The sequence below is a fragment of the Pongo abelii genome, chromosome 9 (genome assembly GCF_028885655.2).
Source record: "Pongo abelii isolate AG06213 chromosome 9, NHGRI_mPonAbe1-v2.0_pri, whole genome shotgun sequence".
NCBI lineage: Eukaryota > Metazoa > Chordata > Mammalia > Primates > Hominidae > Pongo > Pongo abelii.
The window spans coordinates 19,570,038-19,595,992 of NC_071994.2; the positions used below are offsets into that span (position 1 = coordinate 19,570,038).

At 45.1% G+C, this 25,955-nt stretch overlaps 1 protein-coding gene across 36 annotated transcripts in view; it reads left to right on the top strand.

Annotated features, from left to right (window-relative positions):
* Window positions 1-866: 866 nt before the first annotated feature.
* CELF1 (CUGBP Elav-like family member 1) overlaps window positions 867-25,955 on the top strand; it is an 86,878-nt gene continuing 61,789 nt past the window's right edge. For 24 of the 36 annotated variants that reach the window (XM_063727914.1, XM_024254514.3, XM_024254515.3 and 21 more), the window contains exon 1: window positions 867-994. The gene's annotated coding sequence lies outside the window, so the exon portion shown is untranslated. The remainder of the gene's footprint in view (window positions 995-25,955) is intronic. The other 12 variants (XM_024254522.2, XM_063727913.1, XM_063727912.1 and 9 more) reach the window with 3 other exon arrangements.

Below are 25,955 nucleotides of genomic sequence, written 5' to 3' on the forward strand. Positions count from 1 at the left end.
AACTGCCTCACAAGGTCTGCAACCTACGGAATAAATGTTGGCTTAAACAACAACAACAAATTGTACTTCTTGCGTTCCATCTAGACCCAGGGATTCCAGAGTAACTCAGGAGGAAGTCTTCAGCGATCTAACCTGAGTTGTTAAGAAAAAAAAAAATATATATATATATATATTTTGTTGTTGTTGTTGTTTTCTGGTAAAAGCAGGTTATGGCTGGGCAATCGGTCTCTTTGTGAACTTCCTGATGTCGCAGCGATCGTTGCCAGGTTGTGCGTTCACACTATCTTGCTAAAAGGCACTCCCTGCACTTGGAACACACAAATTCACATCCCAGCAAAGAAGGAAGGCCTGGATGCTGTTGCTTGTCTGCTGGGGCAAAAAGGGGCGTGCCATGTGCCCAACGCTGGCCAAGCACCAGTCACTCATTCACTCATCCATTTATTCAACAAATATCATCTTATGCTCCTATTCACTGCCCAGTAGGGGTGCCTCCTTGCCCACCAGGGTCATCTAGAGCTCCTGTGGGTGCGGTGGGCGGAGTCGAGAACTTCAGATTCCCAGGCCTGGCTCTTCCCTCCAGTAGTGCTCGAAGACAAAGAGATGCGCCCCTGCAGCTCCCTCGGCTGAGGGCTCCGCCCGCTGCCCCAGGGGCTTAGGCGCGGCTGCTCCTCCACTTCCCAGCCCGAGGGGGCGCTGTAGCGCCCGGCGCTCGGCCTGCCCCTACGCCGCGCTCCGCTCGCATCGGCGCTGCGGGCGGCGCCGCGGTGATACGTTCCCCTCGCCGCGCTACCCCTCCTCCTCTGCCCTCCCCGCCGGTGGTAGGTGCCGGAAGTGCCGCCATTTTGGGGTGTTCTGCTCTGGCGGCAGCGGCAGCGGCGGCGGGACGCGGAGGCTCCCTCGGGATTCGGCCTCAGCAGCGAGGCAGCGGCGGCGGCGGCGGCTGCAGAGGCGCAGGCAGCAGCTGAGGCAGCGGCGGGCTCAGGTGCAGCCGCTGGTGAGTGCTGCGGCCGCAGGATAACGGGCCGCGGGAGGGAGGGAGGGAAAAAAGGCAAGAGGGAGGCGCTGCGGGGCGGGTCCGGTTAGGGAGGCCGCGGGTCACAGGGCCCTCCGGGCGCGGCCTCTCCTCGTTCCCTGCGTCCTGGGGCAGGGCTGCGATCTCCTCCTGCATGTCGGGGTCCCCGGCTCCCCGGGTCCTGTCGCGCTTGCCTAGCGCGTGCCCCCGCGCCCAGGGAGACCCGCCCTCCTCGTGGCCTTGCTTCCTCTCCCCGCGCCCTTTACCTTCACTCTCTGGGCTCAAAGGCCTCGTGCCCTGCCCAGGGCCAGCTCCGTTTTCCTCCTCTTTCTGGCTGCCGTGCTGGACCCAGTCTACCTGCCCGGGACACCCCATCTCTGCCCCTGTCGCCTCACGTGTTCTTAGTGTCCACCCCCGTGGGTGCCGAAGGGTCCCCGCCCCTAGAAGGCAGCGCTTTTCCCGAGCCTCGAGAGCCCCTCGTTCCTCGCCCCAGATCCGCTAGGGCCTTGGCTTGCCCTGCCCCCACATCAGGTGCTTGCCCAGTCGTGGCCTAGTAGCTGGGCAGGAATCTCGCACCCGGGAGCGGGGGGAGCACATTAAAGCTCTTTCTTCGCTGGGGACCAGGCTTTGAATTTAAAGCCGGTGGTGTCTTGGTTGTGGTCCTCCGGGCAGGATGTTGTTGTAATTCTTGGAGACCATTACACATGCACCAAGGAGCTTCTCATTGGTTTAGGCTCATACCCATAGTTGAGAGGAATGTGGTGAGATTTTGATTGGAATCTGTTTCCGCAAAATGGAATCTGTTTCTCGCCAGGAGAGAGCTGTAGGTTTATTACCTTCGAGTAAAAAGGCTGTATAACAGTTTTGAAGAGCATGAAATGCTTTATAATGTGTGCAGTGTAAGACGTTACAAATACTCAATCTTTTACAAGAACTTCATCCTTTTTTTTTTTTTTTTTAAAGACGGAGTTTCGCTCTTGTTGCTTAGGCTGGAGTGCAGTGGCGCTATCTCGGCTCAGTGCAACCTCCGCAGGTTCAAGCGATTCTCCTGCCTCAGCCTCCCAAGTAGCTGGGATTACAGGCATGCGCCACCACGCCTGGCTAATTTTCGTATTTTTAGTAGAGATGGGGTTTCACCATGTTGATCAGGCTGGATGGTCTCGAACTCCTGACCTCGGGTGATCCACCCGCCTCGACCTCCCAAAGTGCTGGGGATTACAGGCGTGAGCCACCGCCCCCGCCTGGAGCTTCACCTTTTAAAGATCTTTTCACTGTCTTTGATTACTCGTGAATTGGGAAGGCTTTAATTGTATGCTTTCCCCTTGCCCGCAAGTGTAGCTTCTCTCCAAGCGCTATGGAAGTTTCAGCCTCTCTATTAATCCTTGGTGAGAATGAAGGCGTCTCCATATAGAATCACCCTTTCTGTTTTAGCATTAAGGAGTCCACTTAGAAAATCATGGAATTACAATAGCATGCACAAACTGTTGCTACAGTGATTTTCTTCTCATGTTAATTTTTATATTCTTCTGGCTTTACTTACCTAGTATGTGGTTTCTGATCATGAGTTAGCCAAGATTGAAGCAGCACTGTTGGTAAAACAAAGCTGGAGCTTTCAGCTGTTCCTTTAACCAGGAAGGTTATGGTTCCCCTAGTGGTTCTTTCCTCATGACAGTCCACCACCTGTTTCCATTAAGAATGGTCTTTGGCCCAGATCATAGGCCTCAACTTCTATTCAACCCATTCATTCTGACCCCTTTAAAGAAAACCCAGGGTTTTCTTTAGAGATTGTGCTATCTAGACTTAAGATCCAGTAGCAAGAGGGGCTGTTAGAGATGGAATATCTTATCTAGAACCCCTTCACTTTTTGGATGAGGAAACTGAGGGCCCTAGAAGTTAAGTGACTTACTTGCCCAAGGTTATGTTGTTTTTTTTTTATAAACAATATCATGAGTAATAATGCAATCTGCCCTTTGAGATGTAATGAAATGGGAAAGGACCCTGAATTGAAGTTAGAACTAGGCCTGGATTGTAATGCTTGCTCTGTCATTTACTGGTTACACAACCTTGGCAAGTCACTCAACTGTTATGCTCCTCAGTTTATTCTCACCTGCAAAATGAAAGAAACAGCATCTCTCACATGGTATTAGTTCAGCTTCAGTAACATGGTGAAATACCCATGATGTAATAGGCAGACAGTGAAGTTTTTAGCCAAAATGATTTATTTTTCTAAAGATTTCCATGTATTTTTCTTAATACAGAAGTTACAGATTCACTATAAAAAAAAACAGATAAGTCAAAAAATGAAGAAACTCACCCATAGTGCCACCACTCAGAGATGATTGTTAAATATTGGGTCTTTATCTTGCCCATCCTTTTTATATGCTATAGAAATGCTTATCTTCCCAAAATAGGCTTATCTTAGTCACAGTTTTGTGATGTGGGTCCGGTCCCCCCCAACCCCGCCATGGAGTCTTGCTCTGTCACCCATACTGGAGTGCTCACTGCAAACCCTGCCCCCCGGGCTCAAGCAATTCTCCTGCCTCAGCCTCCCGAGTACCTGGGATTACAGGCGCCCACCACTGCACCCAGATAGTTTTTGTATTTTTAGTAGAGATGGGGTTTCCCCATGTTGGCCAGGCCGATCTAGAACTCCTGACCTCAGGTGATCTGCCCGCCTCAGCCTCCCAAAGTACTAGGATTATAGGTGTGAGCCACCGTACCTGGGGTGTTTTGTTTTTTTTTTTTGTAGAGACAGGGTGTCACTATTTTGCCCAGGCTGGTTTTGAACTTCGGATTACAGATGTGAGCCACTGAGCCTGGCCTACGTTTTAAAATTGTGGTTAAAAACACAAAATTGGCTGGGCGCGGTGGCTCACGCCTGTAATCCCAGCATTTTTGGAGGCTGAGGTGGGCGGTCACGAGGTCAGGAGTTCGAGACCAGCCTGGCCAATATGGTGAAACCCCATCTCCACTAAAAATACAAAAATTAGCCAGGTGTGGTGGCACGTGCCTATAGTCCCAACTACTTGGGAGGCTGAGGCAGGAGAATCGCTTGAGCCCAGGAGGTGGAGGTTGCAGTGAGCTGAGATTGCGCCACTGCACTCCAGCCTGGGCGACAAGGCAAGACTCTGTCTCAAAAAAAAAAAAAAAAAAACCCACAACATTTGCTAACTTGGCCATTTTTAAGTGTTCTGTGACATTAAGTACATTCGCACTGTTGGAAAACAGATCTGTGGGTTTTTCATCTTGCATATCTGAAACTCTATACCTATTAGACAACAGCTCCCCTTTTCCCCCTCCTACTAGCCCCTGGCAACCACCATTATTTCTGTTTCTACGAATTTGACTACTTTAGATAAGATATGTAAGTGGAATCATACCATGTCTGTTTTTTGTGACAGACTTATTTCACTTAGTGTAATGTCCTCAAGACTCATCCATGTTGTACTGTGTGACCGGATTTATTTCCTTTTTAAGGCTAATACCCCATTGTGTATGTATATATCATATTGTTTATGGACTGCATCCACTAATGGACTTTTGGGTTGCAGCTACCTCTTGGCTATTGTGAATAGTGCTAGTGTGACTAGGTGTGCAAATAGGTATTCCAGCCTCTGGAACAATATCAGTTGTTTTGGATATATACCCCAAAGTGGGATTGCTGGATCAAGTGATAATTCTGTTTTTAATTTTTATTATTTTGAAAGAATCCAGGCCACTGGAATAGTGTTTTTTTGTTTGTTTGTTTTTTGAAGAATCCCTATACTTTTTTCTATAGCAGTTGCACCATTTTACAGTCTTGCCAGTAGTACACAAGGGTTCCAGTTTCTCTACATCCTCGACAATACTTTTTATTTTTTCATGGCCATCTTAATGGGTGTGAGATACCTCACTGTGGTAGTTTTGTTTTGTATTTCTCTGCTGACTAGTGATGTTGAGCATCTTTTCATATACTTGTTGGCCATTTATATATTATCTTTGGAGAAATGTCTGTTCAAGGCCATTTCCCAGTTTTTAATCAAGTTTTTTGATTTCGTATTGTTGAATTATAGAAGTTCTTTATATTTTCTGGATTTTTTTTGTGCGTGTGTGTGTGTGAGATGGAGTCTCGTTCTGTTGCCCAGGCTGGAGTGCAGTGGTGTGATCTCTGCTCACTGCAACCTCCGCCCACCGGGTTCAAGCCATTCTCCTGCCTTGGCCTCCCGAGTAGCTGGGACTACAGTCATGTGCTACCACGCCCGGCTAATTTTTGTATTTTTAGTAGAGAGGGAGTTTCACCATGTTGGCCAGGCTGGTCTCGAACTCCCAACCTCAGGTGATCCGCCCGCCTCGACCTCCCAAGGTACTGGGATTACAGATGTGAGCCACCGCACCCAGCCTCTATTTTCTGGATATTAACCCCTTATTAGATAGATGATTTGCAGTTATTTTCTCCCATTCTGTAATTTGCCTTTCACTTCGTTGATTGTATGCTTTGATACACAAAATATTTCATGTTTGATATAGTGCCATTTGTTTATTTCTGGTTTTGTTGCCTGCACATTTGGTGTCATATCCATGAAATCATTGTCAAATCCAATATCGTGAAGTTTTTCCCCTATATTTTCTTCTAGGAGTTTTATAGTTTTAGGTCTTATGTTTAGGTTGTTTTACTTTTTTTTTGAGACAGAGTCTCACTCTGTCACCCAGACTAGAGTGCACTGACTCGATCTTGGCTCACTGCAATCTCTGTCGCCCTGGTTCAAGCGATTCTCCTACCTCAGCCTCCCAAGTAGCTGGGATTACAGGTTCCTGCCACTGTGCCTGGCTAATTTTTGTATTTTTAGTAGAGACGGGGTTTCACCATCTTGGCCAGGCTGGTCTTGAACTCCTGACCTCGTGATCCACCTGCCTCAGCCTCCCAAAGTGTTGGGATTACAGGCTTGAGCCACCGTGCCCAGCCCGTTTTAACCATTTTTAAGTGTATAATTCAGTGACATTAATTACATTGAGGTGTTGTGCAATCATCACTGTGATCTTTCCAAAATGTTTTCATCACCCCATACAGAACCTCTGTAACCATTAAGCAATAACTCTCAATTTTCCCCTCCCCCCAGCCTCTGGTAGCCTCTAATCTATCTTTGTTTCTGTGAATTTGCTTATTCTAGATATTTCATGTAACTGGAATCATGTAATACTTGGCTTTTTGTGTCTAGCTTATTTCACTTAGCATGTTGTTTTCAAGGTCCCTGCATCATTTTGTAGCATGTATCAGGACCTAATTTCCTTTTTTTTTTTTGAGATGGAGTTTCGCTCTTGTCACCTAGGCTGGAGTGCAGTGGCGCGATCTCGGCTCACTGTAACCTCCGCCTCCCGGGTTCAAGCTGCCTCAGCCTCCTGAGTAGCTGTGACTACAGGCATGAGCCACCTAGCCTGGCTAATTTTGTATTTTTAGTAGAGATGGGGTTTCACCATTTTGGCCAGGCTGGTCTCAAACTCCTGACCTCCGGTGATCTGCCCGCCTCGGCCTCCCAAAGTGCTGGGATTACGGGCATGAACCACCGTGCCCAGCCCTAATTTCCTTTTATGGCTGTGTTCCTTTACTTCTTGAGGTCAGGAATGTCTCCTTTATTTTGCTATCTTCTCCTTTCTTGGAGTTCTATAAAGGTTTAATTGATTGCAATTCATGCTCTTCATGTGGATTGCCAATCACAGAGAGATGTCCACTGACATATTCAAACTTCTTGAAAATACAAATATGTCAGCATGTATAAAGTGGTCTATAACGATAATCCAAATGACTGTTTATAGCATTTTAAATTTCTAATCTAGTGAGATTTTCCTATCTTTGAATGTACAGCATTTTCTTTCTTTCTTTTTTTTTTTTTTTTTGAGGTGGAGTTTCGCTCTCGTTGCCCAGGCTGAAGTGTAATGGCATCATCTTGGCTCACCATAACCTCCGCCTCCCAGGTTCAAGCGATTCTCCTGCCTCAGCCTCCCGAGTAGCTGGGATTACAGGCATACGCCATGACCCCCAGCTAATTTTTTATATTTTTAGTAGAGACGGGGGTTTCTCCATGTTGGTCAAGCTGGTCTTGAACTCCTGACCTCAGGTGATTCGCCCACCTCATCCTCCCAAAGTGCTGCGATTACAGGCATGAGCCACTGTGCCTGGCACAGCATTTTCAAAAAATGTGTGCTGAAAAAGTATCACATGAAGAGGATAAGAATTGACAAGTTCCTGCCTTTGCTTTATACCTATAATATATGAATAGCTTTCTTAGGTGGACCAATTTCTAGGTATTTTATGTTGTGCACAGATAAATTTGTAAATCTGTCATTAATGGCCTAGTTAGAGTAATACTTTCAGGTATGAACATTTCAAAGATACTCATAGGTCTCTCAGTTTGTTCTAGTGTGAAGAAAGTTGGCCGGGCATGGTGGCTCATACCTGTAATCCCAGCACTTTGGGAGGCCAAGGCGGGCGGATCATCTGAGGTCGGGAGTTCGAGACCAGGCTGACCAACGTGGAGAAACCCCGTCTCTGCCAAAAATACAAAATTAGCCAGGCGTGGTGGCGCATGCCTGTAATCTCAGCTGCTTAGGAGGCTGAGGCAGGAGAATCGCTTGAACTAGGGAGGCAGAGGTTGCAGTGAGCCAAGATCGAGCCACTGCACTCCAGCCTGGGCTACAAGAGCAAAACTCCGTTCCCTCCCCCGCCCCCCACCCCCCCCCCCCCCCAAAAAAAGATACTGTCAATTGCTGAAAGGCCTTTCTCCTATTTTTCTCCCTTAAAAAGATGTACGGAGGCCGAGGCAGGGAGATAACAAGGTCAGGAGATCGAGACCATCCTGGGTAACACGGTCAAACCCCGTCTCTACTAAAAATACAAAAAATTAGCTGGGCATCGTGGCGGGCGCCTGTAGTCCCAGCTACTTGGGAGGCTGAGGCAGGAGAATGGCGTGAACCCGGGAGGCGGAGCTTGCAGTGAGCTGAGATGGCGCCACTGCACTCCAGCCTGGGTGAGAGTGTGAGACTCCGTCTCAAAAAATATATATATATATGTGTGTGTGTGTGTGTACACACACACACACGTATACATATGAGAGGGGCTGGGCATGGTGGTGCATGCCTGTAATCCCAGCACTTTGGAAGACTGAGGCGGGCAGATTGCTTGAGCTCAGGAGCTTGAGACCAGCCTGGGCAACATAGCTTGACCTCATCTTTACAAAAAATACAAAAATTACTGTATTTTTCTACAAATTTTGTAAAACTTTTGTATTAAAAAAAGAATAAATAGAAATAACGTCTCTAGCAGCTGGGCAAACTTTATGCCGTAACACTTCAGATTTGCTCCTTGTTAACCTCTTAATGCTCCTTGTTATTAACAATATGTTCCTTATTAACCTCTTAATAACCTCTTAATAACTCTTGTTATTAACCTTTTAATAATGAGTATTGGAGACTTTATGGCTCTGAGTGAAGGTCAGTATTTATTTGTTTTTTTGAGACGGAGTCCTGCTCTGTTGCCCAGCCTAGTGTGCAGTGGTTCAATCTCGGCTCACTGCAACCTCTGCTGGGAGGGGTTCAAGCAATTCTCGTGCCTCAGCCTCTCAGGCAGCTGTTATTATAGGTGCCCGCCACCATGCCCGGCTAATTTTTGTATTTTTAGTAGAGATGAGGTTTCTTCATGTTGGTCAGGCTGGTCTCAAATTCTCAATCTCAGGTGATCCACCCACCTCGGCCTCCCAAAGTGCTGGGATTACAGGCGTGAACCACTCCACCCGTTCTTAATTTTTGTATTTTTATTAGAGATGGAGTTTCGCCACGTTGGCCAGGCTTGGCCAGGTTGATCTTGAACTGATCTCAAGTTATCTGCCTGTCTGGGCCTCCCAAAGTGTTGTGATTACAGGCATGAGCCACCATGTCTGGCCTATTCTTTGATTCTTGATTTTTTTATTTTTATTTTTTTGAGAGTGAGTGTCACTCTTGTTGCCCAGGCTGGAGTGCAGTGGCGCCATCTCAGCTCACTGCAACCTCCACCTCCTGGGCTCAAGCAATTTTCCTTCCTCAGCCTTCCGAGTAGCTGGGATTATAGGCATGTGCCACCACACCTGGCTAATTTTGTATTTTTAGTAGAGATGGGGTTTCTCCATGTTGGTCAGGCTGGTCTCAAACTCCTGACCTCAGGTGATCTGCCTGCCTCAGCCTCCCAAAGTTGATTGCTATTAATATAATCCTATGGTTACCAGAACATGTATACTAGAGTTACAGTACACTGAAATGGTCAAAAGGCAAATAAAATAGAAATAAGAAAATTTTGATGAAAATCTGGAGAATTAAGACTTTCTGTAATTGAGAGTTGATTTTTTGATTGTGGAATCCTTAAAATGGAAATGGTTTTAAAGAATGATATCACTTGAATGGGCTTTATAAACACAGCCTGGTAAGGATAGCTGTGACAGCTTGGGACAGTGGATTTAGGGTACCACCAGTTAACATTTCTGGCCCTGTTTTCCTATCTTTAAAGTGGAGATACCAACTCAGAATAGTAATGTGAGGATTAATTGAGGTAACTTATGCTAGGCACTGAACAGTGCCTGATACAGTATTGATAATGCTGTTTCTTTTTCCATGTGTAAAATGGGCATACCACTAGTCTCTTGGGTCAGTAATGCATTTCAGCCAAATGAAATAAATGACACAGGTGAAATGCCTAGGAGTGCCATACATAGATGAGCAGTAGCTACTATGTCAGTGTTCCTTTGTTTCCTTTTATGAGTGCATTTTGTTTTGCATTTTCTTGTGTCTGTTGTGGCTTAAGGGGTAAGATTTGTGTGTCTGAAATGCTTTGCTAAACAGGGCATTGTTCCTCATGGAATACTTGGGTAATATGGTTTCCTAGATTTCATAATCACTATTTCTACTTTGAGAGTCTACTGTTAGGAGGCTTCTGTGTTCAAAGAAAACTGAAGATTATAAATGAATATTTTGGATTTGTAGTAGGGGACACTTGGGTCTCTTCGTAGTTTCGAGTTGAGGCGGGGAGGAGGGCTCTAATATTTACAGTTGTAATGCAGATTTAAGACTTAATCAGTTTTAGCTATTTGCTTTGTAAACTATATTGTATCAAGAGTCCTTATTTGCCGAAAACAGCTTTCTTTCTTTTTTTTTAGAGACGGGGTGGGGACAGGGGTCCACAGGTCTGCTATGTAGCCCAAACTGGTGCAAATTCTTGGGCTCAAGCAGTCCTCCTGTCTCAGCCTCCTGAGTAGTTGGGATTGATTACAGGAGGGCAACATCATGCCTGCCTTGAAGACAGTTTCCTTGATGAGACTTTTGTAAAATAACTTTGGCCTTGTCATAGAATTGGCTTAGAATCTTCTTAAAGTAGAGGTTTCTTTATGGAACTCTATAGTTGTTTTTTAACCTCTGCTGTGCTGTGGAGGCCATGAGTATGTATTTGTTTATTTTACACTTCATTAAGTTCCAGATTTGTAAAGTTTTGGGCTTTTTTGGGCTGTTGTTTTCTGAGACAAGGTCTCATTGTGTCACTCAGGCTGGAGTGCAGTGGCGTTATCGTGGCTCACTGTAGCCTCAACCTCCCAGGCCTCAAGTGATCCTTCCCCACCTCAGCCTCCCAAGTAGCTGGGACTATAGGTGCGCAACACCACGCTTGGCTAATTTTATTTTTTGTAGAGATGGGGTCCCACTATGTTGTCCAGGCTGGTCTTGACCCCCTGGTCTCCAGCAATCCTCCTGCCTCGGCCTCCCAAAGTCCTGGGATTACAGGCATGAGCTACCATGCTGGCCTTCTTTTCCATTAGAGACAGGATCTCTCTTTGTTGCCCAGACTTGAGTGCAGTGGTGCAATTATAGCCTGGAACTCCTGGGCTCAAGCAATCCTCCAGCCTCAGCTTTCTGGGTAGCTGGGACTACAGGTGCACACTGCTACGCCTGGCTAATTTTTGTAGTATTTGTAGAGACGGATCTCTCCTAGTCTTGAACACCTGTCCTCAAGTGATCCTCTTGCCTTGGCCTCCCAAAGTGTTGGGATTACAGGTGTGAGCTGCCGCGCCCAGCCCTGTTGATATTTTCTAAAGCTGAGCACAGTCCAGCCCTGTTGATATTTTCTAAAGCTGAGCACGGTGGCTCACGCCTTTAATCCCAGCACTTTGGGAGGCCAAGACACGCGGATCACATGAGGCCAGAAGTGTGAGACCAGCCTGGCCAACATGGTGAAACACTGTCTCTACTAAAAATACAAGACTTAGCCAGATGTGGTGGTGCGTGCCTGTAATCCCAGCTCCTCAAGTGGCTGAGGCACAGGAATGGCTTGAACCCAGGAGGTGAAGGTTGCAGTGAACTGAGATCACGCCACTACACTCCAGCCTGGGCAACAGGGAGACCCTGTCTCAAAAAAAAAAAAAAAAAAAAAGGAGAAAATATCAACAAGAATGATGAGTTTTTGTTTAGTGATTGCATTGATACCTGATGGATCTCACTTAATCAAATTTGATGTGCCACTTTTAGATATGTTCGTGGGTGCAGATATAGCTTTATTTATTTATTTGAGACAGAGTTTCACTCTTGTTGCCCAGGGTAGAGTGCAGTGGTGCGATCTCAGCTCACTGCAGCCTTCGCCTCCCGGGTTGAAGCGATTCTTCTGTCTCGACCTCTTGAGTAGCTGGGATTATAGGCACCTGCCACCATGCCTGGCTAATTTTTGTATTTTTAGTAGAGATGGGGTTTCACCTGGCTAGGCTGGTCTCGAACTCCTGACCTCAGGTGATCCACCTGCCTCAGCCTCCCGAAGTGCTGAAATTACAGACGTGCGCCACCGCGCCCAGCCCGATGCGGCTTTAGAAAGAACTCTCCACTAACTTTATGACTTCCAGGTCTTCTTTTTATAGCTACATTCAGCTTTAACAAAATGGAGTTGAATAATTTTACTTTCTTTCTAAGTTATAACTCCATTAGAACTGTGTTTTTGGGAGAATGTCTTTAGTTTGGGGATTATGCAAAATGAAGTTTTTTGATTCCCGGGCTGTGTAATTTTGTAGTGTTATACTTTTAATTTTGAAGGGTCAGTAGTTTCCATTTTCTTTCTTTCTTTTCTTTCTTTTCTTTCTTTTTTTTTTTTTTTTGGAGACAGTCTCGTCCTGTCACCAGGCTGGAGTACTGTGGTGAGATCTTGGCTCACTGCAACCTCTGCCTCCTGGGTTCAAGCGATTCTCCTGCCTCAGCCTCCCAAGTTGCTGAGATTATAGGCATGCGCCACCACGCCCAGCTAATTTTGTGTTTTAAGTAGAGATGGGGTTTCACCATGTTGGCCAGGCTGGTCTCGAACTCCTGACCTCACGAGATCCACCCACCTTGGCCTCCCAAAGTGCTGGGATTACAAGTGTGAGCCTCCACGCCTGGCCAAGTAGTTTCCGTTTTCATAGTAAGATTGCTACTCTTCAGCAAAATAATCATTAAGTTAGAAACTGTCACCACTTTCTCCTTGTTCTTTTACCTTTTTGTTTCCTGTGAGATTGAGGTAAGCTCTTGCAGACTGTGTGAATATGTATGATATTGGTGATAATGTGGGGTGACTAATAGTCTACTGTGAGTAGACTCTTTTTTTTAACCCAGTATTATTTGGACATCTGTTAAGTTTTTGTTAATTTCTGTTTTGTACAGGTAATTTACTGTAGGCTTTTGCCAGTTGCTTTGTACTTCTAGCTTTTGTGTATGGGAAACATTCTACTTTTCAGCTCCAGCCGCTTTACCTCACACTGCAGTCACATAGCTCAGCTAGTGTTTCTTTCCTGGATGAATTCTGTCTGGGTGTTGCTGCTGCTAACTTACCATGCTAGATTGGGTGGGATATTTTCAGTGAGAAACACCTGTGCCATTTACTGGCTGCTTGCCTGTTTTTTGTTTTGTTGTTGTTGCTGTTGTTGTTTTGAGACGGAGTCTCTCTCTGTCGCCCAGGCTGGAGTCCAGTGGCGCGATCTTGGCTCACTGCAGCCTCTGCCTCCTGGTTTCAAGCCATTCTCCCTGCCTCAGCCTCCCAAGTAGCTGTGATTACAGGTGCCCACCACCATGGTGCCCAGATAATTTTTGTATTTTTAGTAGAGACGGGGTTTCACCATCTTGGCCAGGCTGGTCTTGAACTCCTGACCTCGTGATCCACCCACCTCGGCCTCCCAAAGTGCTGGGATTACAGGCGTGAGCCACCGCGCCCAGCCTGCTTGCCTGATTTTGAGTGCTCTCTGAGCAAGAGTCTTGTGGGGGCCAGGGAGTGAAAGGAAGTCAGGGTGGTGATGACAGCTTGAAAATGCATAACTGTTTGACATTTGTCAGCTAGTGGGTGATTCCTGCATGATGAAGCAGCACTGCTTTGTGTTCAAAGTCATTTTATAGCAGGCTCTTAACAAGGATATTTTACTGGAAGCTGTTTATGTGGTAAAAGATTATTTATCCCTTAGGTCTGTATTTCCTAGGTCTATATTTCCTAGATGGCTAGAGCAAGAGGAGCAGACATCACATTTCATGTTTAGGAATGCTCTTCAGCCACTCCCTGCTCATGATTCAGTATTTGTCATTTAGTGCACAGCTAACCTTTTTCATGAGGCTTTTCCTGTCCATTCATTCCTGTACCTGATTTAGTATTTTATTTATATATTTTATTATTTCAGCAAGATTTTAAGCTTTTTGAGGATGGAAACTGCCTTACTGCTTAGTGTATTGCATATACTTTAGGGGAGTGGTTCAGGCATATAGTCCCTACTCTAATTATAGCTTGTGATTTAGCCCCTCTTGTAATATCTTATTGCACCAGAGGTGGACACCTGGCCCAAGCTGGGCAAATCACTTTGTCCTAGGAATTTGAGATTGGAACTGAGAGTCAAGACTTTAAGATACAAATAGTCACCTACATTCAGAGAACTCAGGACATAAAATCAGATGCTGGTATGCAGCCAAGTTCAGGCTCATACATGTGGAAGCAGTGAAGGTCATTCCGTAGGGAGGGAGAAGTAAGTAGATTTCATCTGGAAAGAAGTGTAGATGAGAAATGCAGCTCTGGAGACAAGGCAGCCATCCACATGCAGAACAGAAATCTGGATGCCTAAAGACTTTCCAGGTGTGGGCCTGTTGGGAGTTCTTGGGATGGTCTAGTACCCTTTCAGTTAACTCTAGTTTTTGTGTAAGCTTTCTGTTATTTTCAGCCAAAATAACTTTGAGTTAGACTTAGTACAGAGCTCTGCACAGCACTTGTAAAATTTGAAATTTAGAATCGTCCTGTCAGGGATCATGGCTCTTTGGAAGAGTAGCTGAGATTAATTACAGGTGTGTGCCCCCATGCCTGGCTGATTTTTTGTATTTTTAGTAGAAACGGGGTTTCACCATGTTAGCCATGACTGGTCTCGAACACCCGACCTCAGGTGTTCTGTCCGCATCAGCCTCCCAAAGTGCTGGGATTACAGGCTTGAGCCACAACACCAGGCTGTTTGGAAGAGTGCTTTTTCCCCCTATACCCTCCTTAGCCCCAGGCAAAAGACTGCTGGGAGGTCTTGACTCCTTCAGTATATGCATTTGCATTTGGTGTTTAGAATGCTTTGCCAGATCAAGATTATGAGTTTATTTTTTTAAACAAGTTTTTTATGATTATTTGTTTATAATTTTTTTAGGAATATGAGCCTGTTAAAAATAATACTGCTATTTCAGATAGGAAACTTAAAGTGAGCCATCAGTTTTAGAGAATTTTTGTTTGTGAGGCATATGGATTCAGTCTTTTCTTCATTTCTAGTTAAGTGGCGTTTGTTTTAGTTTCCTGATTGTTTCCTCTTAAAAAAATGTTGATGGGCTTGAGTGGAACACAATAATGTGGGTTGAATGGCTGTTGAGACTTTAAACAAAGGGTAATGGTGAGTGGCTGTGTGCCCAGTTGATGGAGTCTGTCTGGTCCCAGCTCAGTAACTTCATGAATGATCTGTGAGAGGAGCATCACAGTGGTGTTTTTCTCTTTGAGAAATGTTAATGAGGGAGAGGGGGAAGCTCTGAGAAAGACAGTTTAGTGCTTCTAACGTGATTTTGTTTTTTTCCTGTGATCTTTTGGTTTGTTAGGTTGGAAGACTTTATTCCAGAGAAATGTAAAAATTCCCTGTAATACTAATGAGCAGGAATTAAAAAGAGACAAGCTAGTTTTGAAATGGAGATTTTTTTTTTTTTTTTTTTTTTTTTTTTTTTTTGAGACGGAGTCTCACTCTTTTGCCCAGGCTGGAGTGCAGTGGGGCAATCTCAGCTTACTGCAAGCTCCGCCTCCCAGGTTCACGCCATTCTCCTGCGTCAGCCTCCCGAGTAGCTGGGACTACAGGCACCCACCACCACACCTAGCTAATTTTTTGTATTTTTAGTAGAGACGGGGTTTCACCGTGTTGGCCAGGATGGTCTTGATCTCCTGACCTCGTGATCCGCCCACCTGGGCCTCCCAAAGTGCTGGGATTAGAGGCGTGAGCCACCATTCGCGGCCGAAATGGAGATTTATGTACAACCTGGTACACAGCCAACATCAAGATTCTGTCTTCCGTACATAGATAATGTAGGATAGAAAAAGCTAGAAGATATTATTTGATATCAGAGGTCAAATGATGATTGCAAATATATCTAAACAATATTATGGGCCAGGCATGGTAGCTCATGCCTGTATTACCAGCACTTTAGGAGGCTGAGGCAAGAGGATTGCTTGAGGCCAGGAGTTTGAGACCAGCCTGGGCAAATACAGGGACTCTGTCTCTACAAATAAAATTATTTAGCCAGGCATGGTGGTGCACCTGTAGTCCTAGCTATTTGGGAGGCTGAGGCAGGACTCAACTCCTTGAGCCCAGGAGTTGGAGGTTACAGAAAGCTATGATTGTGCCAATGTACTCCAGCCAGCCTGGGTGAAAAAGTGAAACCCCTTTCTTTAAAAAAAAAAAAAAAAAGATAGAAAGAAAGGGAAAAAAAGAAAACAAAATGATTATGCCTTTATGTGTTGTGTGTATCGTACTAAACCCAATGCTGTGCATAGAGGAAATTTTACAGTCTATAGTGTTACCTAAGTACTGGGGCCTTGCATAAAGTAGATATCTGGTAATTATTTGTTGACTACTCCATGTCTAGTCAAATGGCACTTTAATTTTATGTTTTGGAACAGTTCAATATTAAGGATTAGTAATAGGAAAGACTTAACATTGAAATTCTGTGAATTTAAGTCATTGTCTTCTGAAGATGGAGTACTTTAAAAGCTCCAAGGAGTTATCTGGAAAAAAATGTAAGCAGCTTTCCATCAAAAGACATTATGGTTAAGGTTTGTACTGTAGGCCTGGTGTGGTGGCCCACGCCTCTAATCCCAGCACATTGGGAGGCTGAGTCGGGCTGATCACGAGGTCAGGAGATCGAGACCATCCTGGCCAACATGGTGAAACCACGTCTCTACTAAAAATAATAGAAATTAGCTGAGTGTGGTGGTGTGTGCCTATAGTCTCAGCTACTCAGGAGGCTGAGGCAGGAGAATTGCTTGAATCCAGGAGGTGGAGGCTGCAGTGAGCCAAGATGGCGCCACTGTACTCTAGCCTGGGCGACAGAGTGAGACTCTGTCTCCAAAAAAAAAAAAAAAAAAAAAAGATTTGTACGGTAAAAACCTTGTGGAGCTCTGATCTTGAAACTTCGTATTTTATATTGCCTGAACAGTCAGAAGGCTCCTAGACAACTCTGATTTTGGCTCAGTTTTCATTAGCTCCAAAGAATAAGAAAAGGAGAATCTGATACTGCTGGCAGTCTGCACTCTTGCCTTTCTGGGCCAAGTTATGCTTTTCCAAATAAAATCAAGGAAATAGTAAACCACTAGTAAAAATGAATAAAGCATCCAAGAGTTTGCCTCCTGTCATGTCCTGTTTTCTCCTTTTTGTTTCTAGGCTGTCTGATATTAAACTCATGTGCCAAAACTATACTGTGGGCTTGTACTTCCTACCTCCCCTTTCAAGTTGATGGGAAATAATTATGGAAAGACATTACGTTTATTATATAGTCATTGTTTTTATTGCGTGCTGTTTCTGTTTAATAGTCTCTGCGTACATTTACAAGTGCAATTTTTATTTTTTATTATTATTTTTTGAAATGGAGTCTCACTCTGTCACCCAGGCTGGAGTGCAGTGGTGTGTTCTCAGCTTTGCAGCCCCTGCCTCCCAGGTTCAAGTAACTGCCTCAGCCTTCTGAGTAGCTGGGATTACAGGTGTGCACCACCACGCCCAGGTAATTTTTGTATTTTTTTTTTAGTAGTGACGGGTTTTCGCCATGTTGGCTAGGCTGACCTCCAACTCCTGACCTGACCTCAGGTAATCTGCTCACCTTGGCCTCCCAAAGTGCTGAGATTACAGGCATGAGCCACCACGCCCAGCCTACAAGTGCAGTTTTTTAAAAAGCTTTGCAAACCTCTTTACTGAGCTAATTTGGGTTATAGATAGCATTGGGAAACTGTCTGTCTATCTATCCATCTATCTATCTATCTATCTATCTATCTGTCTGTCTATTTATGACAATCTCGCCCTGTCGCCCAGGATGGAGTACAGTGGTGCAATGTTGGCTCACTGCAACCTCTGCCTCCCGGATTCAAGTAATTCTCATGCCTCAGTCTCCAGAGTAGCTACTACAGGCCCTTGACACCATGCCCAGCTAATTTTTCTATTTTTAGTAGAGATGAGGTTTTGCCATGTTGGCCAGGCTGGTCTCAAACTCTTGGCCTCAAGTGATTCACCTGCCTCAGCCTCCCAAAGTGCTGGGATTACAGGTTTGAGCCACCATGCTGGCCAGAAACTAGAAACAAACTCTTGGGCTGGGTGCAGTGGCTCATGCCTATAATCCCAGCATCTTGGGAGGCTCAGGTGGGCGGATCACAAGGTCAGGAGATCAAGACCATCCTGGCTAACACAGTGAAACCCTGTCTGTACTAAAAATAGAAAAAATTAGCCGGGCGTGGTGGCACATGCCTGTAATCCCAGCTACTTGGGATGCTGAGGCAGGAGACTGGCTTGAACCCAGGAGGTGGAGGTTGCAGTGAGCCGAGATTGCACCACTGCACTCCAGCCTGGGCGACAGAGCAAGACTCTATCAAGAAAAAAACAAAAACAAAAAAACTTGTGGGCCTGCTACAGGAAAGCTTAGGTGAGTAAATATAGCAAAACAAGACATGTTTTTTTTTTTTTTTTTTTTTTTTTTTTTTTTGAGATGGGGTTTCGCTCTTGTTGCCCAGGCTGGAGTGCAATGGTGCAACCTTGGCTCACTGCAACCTCCACTTCCCCGGGTTCAAGCGATTCTCCTGCCTCAGCCTCCTGAATAGCTGGGATTACAGGCATGCCCCACCAAGCCCGGCTAATTTTCTATTTTTTGTAGAGATGGAGTTTCTCAATGTTGGTCAGGCTGGTCTCGAACTCCCGAACTCAAGTGATCCGCCTGCCTTGGCCTCCCAAAGTACTGGGATTACAGGCGTGAGCCATCTCGCCCAGCCCAAGACATAATATGTTTGTGGAGTATCTTAATAACTATTGCCCACGGTAGTTAATGGTATATCTTATCTCCATAGAACCATTTTTTTTTTCTTTTGGTTTGTGAATTTGTTGTATGAATTGGTTCTGAGTTTGGTTTTCAACACATTTAAATGGAATTTATATTTAGGTTTCAGTAGTTATTAGTGTGAGGGATACTCTTGAAATTTGTGCCAGGTACTTTCTGGCTCAAACTATTATGGATCAGGCCTAGGGTAGCTGAAGTTCTAGATTATTACTGTGAAATCAAGTGCTGTTTTTGTTAGTGTTCATTTGTCTGGTATAAGTTTGCTCTGGGGCTAAGCTAGATCTATGGGAAGACTTAACCCTTTTCCAGAAAGCTTCCAACTTAGGGAAAAAAAAATTTTTTTTTCTAGTTCTGACTGTTCTACTTCTGAAAAAAACAAATCCACAGATCAGACTTGTAAATGATCTGTTTTCTTAAGATATCTTCTAACAGAATGGGTCTCCAGGGAACTGAGTGACAACACACATTTAGCTGGGAGTGGCAGTTCATCTCCCTAAATGTAATTTAACATCACATTTATCTACACACCGCAGTTTTGGAGGCATACTTGGAGATTGAACTTATACTTCTCTTGGCTTATTTTATTTTATTTTATTTATTTTTGAGATGGAGTCTCGCTCTGTCGCCCAGGCTAGAGTGCAGTGGCGCGATCTCGGCATACTGCAAGCTCCGCCTCCTGGGTTCACACCATTCTCCTGCCTCAGCCTCCCGAGTAACTGGGACTACAGTTGCCCACCACCACGCCCAACTAATTTTTTTTATTTTTTTAGTAGAGACAGGGTTTCACCATGTTAGCCAGGATGGTCTCGGTCTGCTTACCTTGTGATCTGCCCGCCTTGGCCTCCCAAAGTGCTGGGATTACAGGCATGAGCCATAGCGCCCGGCCAGCTTTATTTTTATAATTTTGTGTCTGATATATTTCTAAAATAATTGTGTAGAGAAGCTGAGATTTCTTGAACTTTGGAAAACATTGAAATCTCGATAGAAAAAATAATAAATATGGCCAGGCGCCGTGGCTCACGCCTGTAATCCCAGCACTTTGGGAGGCCAAGGCGGGTGGATCACCTGAGGTCAGGAGTTCGAGACCAGCCTGGCCAACGTGGTGAAACCCCATCTCTACTAGAAATACAAAATATTAGCTGGGCATGGTGGCAGGTGCCTGTAATCTCAGCTACTCCAGAGGCTGAGGCAGGAGAGTAGCTTGAACTGGAGGCGGAGGTTGCAGTGAGCAGAGATCGCGTCACTGCACTTCAGCCTGGGCAACAAGAGTGAAACTCTATCTCCAAAAAAAAAAAAAAGAAAAGAAAAAATGCTAAATATAACCTATATTGTGGTCTGGAAAGAAACAGCAGCATACATAGGTCATAGAAACTTCAGGAGTTTATATTGATGTAACTGCTTTTATGAAGAGGGAGGGGAAAAACTAAGAGTTGAATATATTTAACTTGTGCAAGAGAGTGTCACTAAAATAGTTTTAAATATTCCTTTTTTTTTGTGATAGAGTCTCGCTCTGTTGCCCAGGCTGGAGTGCATTTGAGCAATCTCAGCTCACTGTAACCTCTGCCTCTTAGGTTCAAGTGATGCTTCTGCCTTAGCCTCCCAAGTAGCTGGGATTACAAGTGCCTGCCACCATGCTCAGCTAATTTATTTATTTATTTATTTATTTATTTGAAATGGAGTCTCGCTCTGTAGCCCAGGCTGGAGTGCAGTGGTGCGATCTAAGCTCACTGCCACTTCCGCCTTCCGGAGTTTAAGCAGTTCTCCTGCCTCAGTCCCCCGAGTAGCTGGACTACAGGCATACACCACCATGCCTGGCTAATTTTTTGTATTTTAGTAGAGAGGGGGTTTCACCGTGTTGCCCAGGCTGGTCGTGAACTCCTGAGCTCAGGCAGTCTGCCTGCCTTGGCCTCCCAAAGTGCTGGGATTATAGGCATGAGCCACTGTACCCAGCCAATTTTTGTATTTTTAGTAGAAATGGGGTTTCACCATGTTGGCCAGGCTAGTCTTGAATTCCTGACCTCAAGTGATCCCCCCACCTCAGCTCCCCAAAGTGCTGGTATTACAGGCGTGAGCCACCGTGCTTGGTCTAATATTTCTTCAGAAATGTATACTGTATGATACTATTTCTTGAAGGTAGCTTGCTGAAAGAATAAGATCAGCTTTCTGAATTGCCAGATCCAGAACGTCAAAAAAAAAAAAATACTGTGACCGAAAAAAAAAAGCCTTCTGGATCCACCCCCAGGAATCCTAGTGGGTTCCCATGGTAACAACCTCTTTGCTTACAACTTGTCACTGTGTAACTGTCACTGGGGTTCAGAGAAAAGCCAGTATAGCAAGAACTGTGTGGCATTAACAACTCCTTAATAAAATGCTGTTGCACATTTGCAATGAGCCAGAAATAGAAAAGAAAGTTTTAAGATTTTAATTTCTGTGTTCTGTTAATTAGAAGCTTTAAAAAGCTGCCTAATTATGGTAAGGTGCAGCAGTGGGAAGGTGGTGGGTGGCCCAGGCAGGCATAGGAGGGAGAAAAAGTAAGCTATAGGCTGAAAATGTTAGAAACTTCAGAGATTTTTTTCTTCTTTAATTCTATCATTTTGAAAATGAGGGAGATGGAATGCCTTACTTAAATTCACATAGAGATAGAAGCAGGAATTTTCCCAGCACTGTTCTGTTGTCTCTACCCACACATTGGATTCACCTTTCCTCTACTTTTCATAGTGAAATCAGTTTCTGAGGTTAGCAAAGGACCTTTACAGAAGTTATGCAGAGAAACTTTCTATCCATCAAAGGAATCCCTTCTACAGCATCCTGGGCAGGCAGCATCTGCCTCTTTCCTCAGGTGGAGGTGACTTGTTTAATTGGCAAAAGCCCCTCTACTGGAGTTCAAAGGGAAGATAGATAGTTTTATGTGGATTCCCCATTTTAAAGCTATACACTGTTTTTCTCTCATCATAAAAGAGCAATTGTACACTGGGCATGGTGGATCACCTGAGGTCAGGAGTTTGACACCAGCCTGGCCAACATAGTGAAACCCGTCTCTACTAAAAATACAAAAATTAGGCCTGGTGGTGGGTACCTGTAGTCCCAGCTACTCAGGCAGCTGAGGCAGGAGAATCGCTTGAACCTCGGAGGCGAAGGTTGCAGTGAATCGAGATTGCGCCACTGCACTCCAGCCTGGGCGACAGAGTGAGACTGTCTCAAAAAAAAAAAATAATAAAAACTAAAAAAATAAAAATAAAAATAAGAACAGTTGTAATCAGAAAAATTCCCAAATGTTTTTCAGTAGCCTGTTTATCTCCATTTAAGTCATGCTTGTCAGTCATGACAAGAAAAATAATTCTTTAAAGAAATTATGTCATGCCTAAACCCTAGAACTTTGAAAAGATAATGCCATATTTGGAACAAGCTAGTCCTTTAACAGGTGGGAGGGAAGAGATGATGATAAATGCTATATTGAGTTTAAAGTACTTTACATTGTGCTTAACGAGAGGAGATGATTTTGAGCTAAAGAATATCAAAACAGACCTCAAAAATACTTCTAAGGCAAAATCAGAAGCCAAGTAGGCAAATTGTTTTGTGTTTTTGTGGTGCATTTTGCGAATGCTTTTGTCATTGTTTCTAGAGTAGGTATATCTATACAAAAGTGAGCTCGGGGTTCAAAAATAATATTTTGGGTTTTACTGTTTTTGTTTGTTTGTTTTTTGAGATGGAGTCTCGCTCTGTTGCTCAGGCTGGAGTGTAGTGGTGTGGTCTTGGCTCACTGCAACCTCTGCCTCCCGGATTCAAGCAATTCTCCTACCTCAGCCCCCAGAATAGCTGGGACTACAGGCGAGTGCCACCATGCCCGGCTAATGCTTTGTATTTTTAATAGAGATGGGGTTTCACCATGTTAGCCAGGATGGTCTCTATCTTGTAACCGAGTGATCTGCCCACCTTGGCCTCCCAAAGTGCTGGGATTACAAGCGTGAGCCACCGCGCCTGGCCTGTTTGGTTTTTTTTGTTGGTTTTTTTTGTGGTTGGGTTTGGTTTGTTTTTTTTTTTTTTGGAGACAGAGTCTTGCTGTGTCGCCTAAGCTGGAGTGCAGTGGTGCAGTCTCAGCTCACTGCAACCTCCATCTCCCGGGTTCAAGTGATTCTTGTGCCTCAGCTTCCCGAGTAGCTGGGATTACAGGCATCTACCACCATGCCTGGCTAATTTTTGTATTTTTAGTAGAGATGGGGTTTTGCCAAATTGGCCAGGCTGGTCTCAAACTCCTGACCTCAGGGAATCCATCCGCCTCGGCCTCCCAAAGTGTTGGGATTACAGGCATGAGCTACCACGCCGGCCTTTTTGTTTTAAGACAGGGTCTTCCTTTGTCGCCCAGGCTTGGAGTACAGTGGCATGATTGTGGCTCACTGTAGCCTTGACCTCGTGGGCTCAAGCAATCCTCCCCCCTCAACCTCTCAAGTAGCTGGCACTACAGGCACATGCCACCATGCCTGGCTAATTTTTTCCATTTTTGTAGAGACAGGGTCCCCCTGTATTGCCCAGGCTGGTCTTAAACTCCTGGTCTCAAGCAATCTTCCTGCCTCGGCCTCCCAAAGTACTGGGATTACAGGCATGAGCCACTGTACCCAGCCTTCTTCCTCTTCTTAAAGTGTGGTCCTCTCTCCCAGTTTTCATGTCTCACAGCCATCCTTTTGTCTCTGATACCGCTTCTTAATTCTAAACAGCTGTATTCTATGAGCTGCTACCAAAGAGAGAAACATCATCCTCTCTAGACTGCCGTGGAGTCAGTGCCACATTTACCAAACTGTCTGATCTGTGACTATGTCCTCTTTTGACTAGGCCCACATTAAAGCATGTCCCAAACGCTATCTTGATATATGTCCTCAGTAGCAATCTTGTTTTTTAAGCCTTCCTTAACAGGTTGATTCACAGTGGGAGAGAGCCATATTCAGAATTTTTTTCTGATAGCCTGAATTTTCTTCTTGTCTTTCATGTCTTTGCTTCTATTTATGTTCTTTGTACCTCTTCTTCCTTGAACTTGCATCTTCTGCATAGTTGACTCTATTATATCATCTTTGGGGCTGCAGAATAAAATGTGGAAGATTTTAAAGTTAAGGTTCCCAGAATAATGTTGTCGCCCACATTGCACATATGTCACATTTTGAGTTTACTAGTTAAGCCTCTAAATATGCACTTTATATACAATATGCGCAGTGCGATGATTTAGGTTGCCATGAGAACCTAAAAATTTTAGGCTTAAATGGTTCGGTAACAGACACTTTAAAATTATCTTAGATGAAGGCTAATTTTTTCTTTTATATGCTCTTTACAAACTGAGGCATAAGGCAATAGCTGTTTCATATAGTACTTCTGCTGACAGGATGGGTGGCTTCTTTGTTTGCCTACCTGTTATCAGTCCCTTTCATTCCAGTCTTTCATACTCTGGTGTCATGTCCCCTGCCCAAGTATTTGTCTTTCTCTCTTTTTTTTTTTGAGACAAGAGTCTTACCTTGTTGCTCAGGCTGGAGAGCAGTGGCGTGATCTTGGCTCACTGCAACCTCCGCCTCCTAGGTTTAAGCAGGTCTCCTGCCTCAGCCTCCCCGGTAGCTGGGATTACAGGTGCCTGCCACCACACCCAGCTAATTTTTTTTTTTTTCCCCGAGTCGGAGTCTCGCTCTGTTGCCTAGGCTGGAATGCAGTGACAGGATCTCGGCTCACTGCAACCTCTGCTTCCTGAGTTCAAGTGATTCTCCTGCCTCAGCCTCCCGAGTGGCTGGGACTACAGGTGTGTGCCACCATGCCAGCTAATTTTTGTATTTTTAGTAGAGACAGGGTTTGCCATGTTGGCCAGGCTGCTCTTGAACTCCTGGCCTCATGTGATCTGCTTGCCTCGGCCTCGCAACGTGCTGGGATTACAGGCGTCAGCCAGCATGCCTGGCCACTAATTTTTATATTTTTAGTAGAGATGGGGTTTCGCCGTGTTACCCGGGCTGGTCTTGAACTTCTGACCTCCAGTGATCCACCTGCCTCAGCCTCCCAAAGTGCTGGGAGCCACTGCCCCCAGCCTTGTCTCCTACTTTCTTTGCTCCAAGGTAGGATTAGAAGTAGAAACTGGAGCCAGGAGCTATAGTCCCAGCTACCCAGTAAAATAAACTGGGTGAGGTGGCACACATCTGTACTCAGTTCCAGATACTTGGGAGGCTGAAGTGAGAGGATCACTCCAGCCCAGGAGGTTGAGGCTGCAGTGAGCTGTGATCCTGCCACTGGACTCTAGCCTGGGAGACAGATATAAAAGTAAAAGCTGGAAGCTTTACCTTTTTTTTTTTTGAGGCAGGGTCTCACTGTGTTGGCCTGGCTGGAGTGCAGTGGCGTGATCATAGCTCACTACAGCCTTGAGCTCCTGGAATCAAAATGATCCTCCTGCCTCAGCCTCCTGAGTAGCTGGGACCACAGGCAGGTGCCATCATGCCTGGCTAATTTTTGTGGCTTTTGTTTTTTTGTGGAGATGGGGTCTCACTGTATTGCTCAAGCTGGTCTCAAACTCTTGGCCTCAAGTGATACCTCTGCCTCGACCTCCCAATTTTTACTTTTATTTTTTTAAGAGACAGGATCTTGCTTTTTTCCAGGCTGGAGTGCAGTGGCACAATCATAGCTCACTGCATCCTCAAACTCCTGGCCTCAATGAACAGTCCTCCCACCTCGGCCTCCCAAAGTGCTTGTATTACAGGTGTGAGCCACTGTGCCTGGCCAAACTTTAACTTTTTTAAAAAATGTGAGATGGAATAACTGTATATTGTTGTCTTGAGTCCTTAAACTGAAAATCTGGTAAAAGTTGTGAATCCACTTCCTTATAAATGCATACAGAGGTAGAGTTTTACACGTAGTATAAGGAAGTTTTTTGAATTCATGAAATGTCAATGGGCCATAGATATGGACCCCTGATCTAGTCCAATCCCATATTTCTCTTGAGGAAATAAGGGAGGACAACTGACATATCAAAGGCCATACTTTACGTGTTTATAGTCATTTTGATTTTGAGGTTATACTTGGAGCAATTCCTCTTCATGTACACAACTGTGGTGTATTGCTGTGTGTTTATTTTTGGGAGGGGTGGGGGGATGGGGGACAGTTTCACTCTTGTCACCCAGGCCAGAGTGCAATGGTGCGATCCTGGCTCACTGCAACCTCCGCCTCTCGGGTTCAACCAATTCTCCAGTCTCAGCCTCCAGAGTAGCTGGGATTACAGGCGTGCACCACCACGCCCAGCTAATTTTTGTATTTTTAGTAGAGACGGGGTTTCACCGTGTTGGCCAGGCTGGTCTCAAACTCCTCACCTCAGGTGATCCACCCGCCTCGGCCTCCCAAAATGCTGAGGTTA